At 50.7% G+C, this 6,430-nt stretch overlaps 1 pseudogene; it reads right to left on the bottom strand.

The window, feature by feature from the left end:
• Nucleotides 1-840: 840 nt before the first annotated feature.
• LOC132084899 (olfactory receptor 14J1-like) lies at nucleotides 841-5,682 on the bottom strand (annotated as a pseudogene).
• Between the last annotated feature and the right edge of the window lie 748 nt (nucleotides 5,683-6,430).

Genomic DNA, 6,430 nt, shown 5'->3' with positions numbered 1-6,430 from the left:
GAAACCGAGGGTCCTGCCTTTCCGTCACATCCGGTCATCTTCCGCAGCGCCTCTTCCCTAGCTACCACACAGCTCCATCAGGATGCTCTGGGACGCTGCCCTGGGCTGTCCAGCGCACTGGGGATGGATCAGCCCCTGCTCTGCTGCTCCTTCCCGTCTGCCCCAGGGCCCTTGCAGAGCCCCAGCCATGCTGTTTGCCGCCAGCCTGCCCACGGCCAGCCTGAGGCTGCTCATGGGGGTTTTCTGTGCTGAGCATTGGCCTGGCCGTGTTCTGGAGAGAGCCTGGGCAAGGAGCCTGGAGCCCCCAGGCCCTGGCCTGAGGCGTCAGCGCTGCCCCAGCAGTGCCCATGGCCTGTCCCTGCTGCAGCCCCGGCACTGCCACCCCCAGGGCTGTGCCCGGCCCTGAGAGCACTCAGGCCCTGCAGCAACACCAGGGCCACCAGGGCAGCAGGGCAGGGCCAGGGCAGCAGCACTGGCAACACCAAGTGCTGCTGCTGCTGGGCACAGCTGCTGGGCCAGCACTGATCTGCCCCAGCTCTGTCTGCAGACATTGCTGCTGCAGCTTCAGAGAGGGCAACAAGAGGGGGAACTCTGGTTAAAACTTTGCTGGGAGATCCTTTATTTCCTTTAAAGCCACAAAGAGCGCAGTCCCTCATTGAGACAGTCTGTGGCCACAGGAGAGGTGGAGGGAAGCAAAATGAGAAATGGCACAAAAAATGAGATATTTTTGTGGAGAAGATGAAGAAACTAAAACACAGAAAAAAACTTTCAAAATGAAAAAAACAAGAATTCACAAAGATAACTTCTATTACAAGTGATTTGTAGAAATTGGCCAGCAGTTTAATGTTTCTGATACCATCCAATCATCAGTCTCCTCACTGCAACCTTGAGCTCCTGGTTCCTCAGGCTGTAGATGAGGGGGTTAAGGGCTGGAGGCACCACTGAGTAAAGAACTGACAGGGCCAGATCCAGGGATGGGAAGGAGATAGAGGGAGGCTTCAGGTAGGCAAACACTGCTGTGCTGATGAACAGAGAGACGACAGCCAGGTGAGGGAGGCAGGTGGAAAAGGCTTTGTGCTGTCCCTGCTCAGAGGGGATCCTCAGCACAGCCCTGAAGATCTGCCCATACGAGAAAACAATGAACACAAAACAGCCAAATGCTAAATGGGCACTGACAGCAATGAGGCAAAGTTCCCTGAGGTTGGAGTGGGAGCAGGAGAGCTTGAGGATCTGGGGGATTTCACAAAAGAACTGGTCCAGGGCATTGCCATGGCACAGGGGCAGGGAAAATGTATTGGCTGTGTGCAGCAGTGAATAGAGAAAGGCACTGGCCCAGGCAGCTGCTGCCATGTGGGCACAAGCTCTGCTGCCCAGGACGGTCCCGTAGTTTCTACGTGTCCATCTGCAGGGGTTTGCAGATGGACACGTAGTGGTCGTAGCACATGATGGTCAAAAGGGAAAGCTCTGCTACAATAAAGAAGAGAAAGAAAAAGACCTGTGTAGCACATCCTGAGTAGGAGATGTTGCTGGTGTCCCAGAGGGAATTGTGCATGGCTTTGGGGACAGTGGTGCAGATGGAGCCCAGGTCGCTGAGGGCCAGGTTGAGCAGGAAGAAGAACATGGGTGTGTGCAGGTGGTGGCCGCAGGCTACAGCACTGATGATGAGGCCGTTGCCCAGGAGGGCAGCCAGGGAGATGCCCAGCAAGAGGCAGAAGTGCAGGAGCTGCAGCTGCCGCGTGTCTGCCAGTGCCAGCAGGAGGAAGTGACTGATGGAGCTGCTGTTGGACATTTGCAATGTCTTGGCATGGAGATCTGTAAGAAAAGTAATCATGGAATAGCTGGGTTTGGACCTCAAATATCCCAGCACAGCTTGAGGGAACTTTCCCCTCACTGCCTGCCCAGGCCTCTGCTGCCTGGAACTGTCCTGCCAGCAGCTGCTTCCCTGTGCCCAGGGCTGGGCCCTGCCAGTGCTGCCAGAGCCCTGCCCAGCCCTGGGGGCTCAGCTCTGCCCTGCAGACCCCTCCCAGCTCAGGCACTGCCCAGGGACAGTGCTCTGGCTCTGCAGGCTCTGATGTCAAAGTCAGAGCAACCCTGAGGAGGCTGGAAAAGCAACAAAGATGCCGCCCTCTGAGGGGCCCTGTGCTGATTTCTGTCACTGCCTGGTTTATTCAGGTCTATAGGTTTTTTTTTTTTATTTATTCTTCACCTGAACTGAGAGATGAATATCTATATGCAATTTCCCATTCAGGCAAAACAGAGCAGTAGAATAAAAAACCAGGATTTTCCCATTTATGAAACCCCTGCCTATCTCTGCTCCCTGTATGATCTACTTGGAAATGTTCTGCAGTTAAATGCCATGCTGGGAGCAGTCCTGAACAATGCAACATCCGCACCACACAACGAGAACACTTCTGAGCCTTACCAGCTGTCTCCTCCCACCCAGATCTTGTCCCCCAGTGCTGGGAGCAGCTGCCAGGGCTGGCTGAGAGCTGTCCCTGGCAGGCAGCAGAGTCCCTGCCCCAGCACAGCGCCCTGGGCTGCAGGACCCTGCTCTGCAGGACAGCCCTGGGCACTCCTGGCTGATCTGCCCAGGAGACAATCAGAGAACGTACTCACAGGGTCTGTAGGCATTGGGATGTTCCAGCTGTAGGAGATCACTCCAGGAGCTGCAGCTGCATTGTCCTGCAGCCAGAGGTTCCTGTGCCAAGGGTTGGCAGTGATTCTGCCCCAGGCACTTCTCAGCACCTTCCCAGCCCTGACTGAGTGAAACTCTCTGTGCCTCTGTGCTGTGCCCGGGGTGGCTGCAGGCAGTGCCCCAGCCCTGCTGGGCTGGCAGAAGAGCTGCTCATCAAGAGAAATGTGCTTTTGAAGCTTTGCTTGGCTACCGGGAGCTGCCTCTGTGCCAGGTGCCCAGCCCATCTCATCAGCACAGACACAGCACAAGGACTTTAATGACCCTCTGGGGCTTTGTGCTGAGGCCTGAACATCAGTCCCTGAGAGGGAGCTGAAGAAACCTCTCCAGAACTCCAAGTCAGAATCCAACTCCAAAGTTTCTTGGACTTTTAATGGGTCCCACTGAGGGACACCACTGAGGGACACCACTGAGAAAGTGTCCCCAGGCCCCAGGCAGAGCAGAGAACTGCAGGCAGTGATGACAGGTGGGGACAAAGAGAAGCCAAGTCTTGGTGCTCTGGGCCACAGCAGGGTCTGTGCCACCAAGGGCTGTGAGGAGACACCTTGTCCTGAGGCACTGGAGCCTCCTGGCACAGCCCCAGCCAGGCTGGGCACTGTCAGCCCCTTGTCCTGCCCTCAGCATCCCCCCCTAGCCCACAGCCCAGTGGCCTCAAGGATCTGCTGGAAGGAGTCCCTGGGGAGCCTTGGTCAGGAATGGCCCTGGGGGCTCCTTCATGCTCCCTGCAGGGACTGCAGGTTTTTCAAAGGACTTTGGGTTTTGCTTTTGCCTTGGAGTCTCTGAGAGGTTTGTGTAATCATGGCCTCCAATTATCTGCTTTAATTAGTCCCTGGAGAGGCTTTGTCAGTAACAACACTTAGTGGGGCTCATTAATGCTTCAAGGTACTTCAGTTATTTTTGGTACTTGGTGTGAAGAAAGCAAAGGGAGATGACCCATCCTCTGATCAGCATCGAACTCCAATTTATTGATCCACCAGGCACATTTTATAACAGTGTTAATTAAGCTCATACATATTGCAAAACCCAAGCTCATCATAGGCTACAGATTAAACACTAATCCCTCCTTTTGTTTTCAATACCTGTAGTTTGTTATTGAAACCAAGATTTGCTTTCTCACCCTGATATGAATGGTTCTCAAGGCATCCCTGTCTGCCACTTTTACTTTCCCAAAACAGCCAAGGACAGAGAAAAACAGCCTGAGAACCCTGCTGTTTATAAAAATGTGCCTGAGAACTTTGTTGTTTACAGAAACAGGCTGTGAGAATTTGCTCCTCACAGCTGCCTTTTACTTTTCCATCAGTTGTATATGATTATGGCATGTCTGAACAAAACTCTATAAGCCATTTCTGAGCAAAATTCTCCAACAAATTTCCCCTTTTTATTTTTATGGAGGTTAGTCTGCTAGGGTTTTTCTATTATTCTACTGACCATATCTTGAACACAATCAAAAGCACAAGGCAAAACAAGCAAAAGCATTTAAAAGCACACTCAGTATCTCTATAAGGTTCCCCAGCCACAGTCCGAGCAATGGTTTTTACCCCAAAGGGTTAAAACCACCCCCAACTGAACCATAATGTCCTCCCTTATCAGGCATTGCAAGGTAGGTGGTAATTGGACTAAGAAAAGAAGGCTGTTAGTTTTTGTCATTCATGGGAACCCGGAGAGGAGGCGAACAGCTAGGGCTAATAATGCTGGAATCAACCCCAGTGTCCAACAAGCTTGAAAATTATCCTTCTGCCCTTGAAATTCCACGTCCACCCTTTTCTTGGGTTTCTCAGAAAAGTTCAAAGTCAGTAAGGTAAGTCCTCCGGTGGATTCAAAGCCATTTCCCCCTCTCTTGTCCTTTTACAGTCTGTAATCCCTTAGTCATTTGGCTCAAATGAAGTGGGAGAAAAAGGGGTATATGCCATCACCATATGGTCCATATCAATGATGCCAGGCAAAACAAATAGTCCCAACAAATGCAGATCATAAAATAAACATTTAGCATAAATCCATCTAACATCACTCAAACCCAACAGCACCCAAACTTAAAGCACTTAAAATATTTAAACTTAACAGAACTCAACATCACCCAAACTTAACTTTAACAGAACTTAACTGACTTTAAATTCTACATAACTTAAACCAAATATAATTTAATCTGAACAGAATCTAACTTCACTTAAACTTAATAATACCTTATAGATAATTTAACTTAAGCTACTTAATAACAAATTAAACTTACTATAAAAATAGAATATAGCATTTACTATAACTTACTTACAGGCCTGATTCTAAAATACTAAGCTAAAACAACTTTTTTCATGTGTTTGCTGCAGCATTTATACCAAAAAGCACACTCATAACATCTCACTCATACAATCACTCCAACATCTTTAACATTTTTAAATTTTTCAAAGTACAGTTTTGGAGTCTGATGTTCTACCGACTGAGTTATTTGGGCTTCTGATATCTAAAGTCTCTGTTAATACAGGTGATTTTAAGACAGCATAACGAATGCTGAGCCAAATCGGCCGAAATTTGACCCACACATTCACTGCTGATTTCTGTTTCACAGTCTCTGCTAGGAAGAACAAAAAGTCCCTCCAACCCAGGTGAGAGACGTCCCAACAGCAATGGTCTCTGGTGTCGCTTGTTCACCATCACTGGTCTCTTAATTGCAGTAGGGATCTTTTCTTTTTGTTGACAAGAATCACATTTATTACGGCTGTTAGGTCTAAAACCGAAGATTTTTGCCAGCCGCGGGACGGAGGGAGAAACACCGGCGCTGGAAAAGCACTCCAATCCCGCGGCGCGTGTGTCGGAGCGGGCGAACATCCCCGCACTGGGCTCTTTGTTTTGCAAAACTCGCCGGCAGGCTGACTCACTGTGTGCACTGCACCCGTGGCTCCCCCCGCAGCGGCGTGGGTCGCTCCCCCTGCGGCGGCTCGGCTCCCGCCGCTGTAGCGCAGCATTTCAGGCGGTCGCTCGCCGCGGCTGCTCTCCATGGCGCAGCGCCCACGCCGAGTTCGGAGCGGCACAGCCCCGCAGACGCCCCGAGCTGCGGCTGCTGCCTTGCACTCAGAGACATGCTGAAGCAGTCTATTGTGCACTACCCGCCATAGCTTACTTAACTTCTTGGCAGTTTTATCACTCTCTAAAGTAGCCTCCCATAATAAATCACCGAATTCACGCCACTCCGTTAACTCGTAAACCCTATGGGGGTTAATAAAAACTCCCCTAGCATAGCGGTAAGTCCAAAGTCCTTGTAAATCCTTTTGCAAATCTACCCCCTTAACCTGCCTTTTTTGTAAATATGCTGTTGTGGTGTGCTGTAATGTCCCATTTTAGACTTCCAGGTCACTTCCCCAGGTGTGCCTATACCTCTCTCCCTTCCCCCTTGCCCCCATGCTGAGTGAGTCCTGTCAATCAGGCTTAACATTCCAGCAAGGCGTCGTGTGGTTGGTCAAGTTCAAAGGATGCCCCTCAGGCCCAGGGGTCATTGGCCTGTCTGGGTGTCATCTTCCTCTGAGACCCTGCCCCTCTCACCTGGTTGGTGGCTCACCTGTACCTCCCCTCCCCCTGTCCCTGAGCTTAAAAAGATGAATCAGACCATGCGGCCGGGATTCTGTTGGAGCAGTTGCCCACATTCAGACCTCTGTAACCATGGAATAAACCTCTGGACATTAAACCCTCCAGCAGAATCCTCTCCTTTTTCTCTTCACCATCACCTGAAATCTTTCTCCTGAGGTAAAC

This window comes from Ammospiza nelsoni, chromosome 28, assembly GCF_027579445.1.
Source record: "Ammospiza nelsoni isolate bAmmNel1 chromosome 28, bAmmNel1.pri, whole genome shotgun sequence".
Classification (NCBI taxonomy): domain Eukaryota; kingdom Metazoa; phylum Chordata; class Aves; order Passeriformes; family Passerellidae; genus Ammospiza; species Ammospiza nelsoni.
The sequence above is the reverse complement of the archived record's forward strand: the minus strand, read 5'-3'. Positions and strand labels throughout refer to the sequence as shown.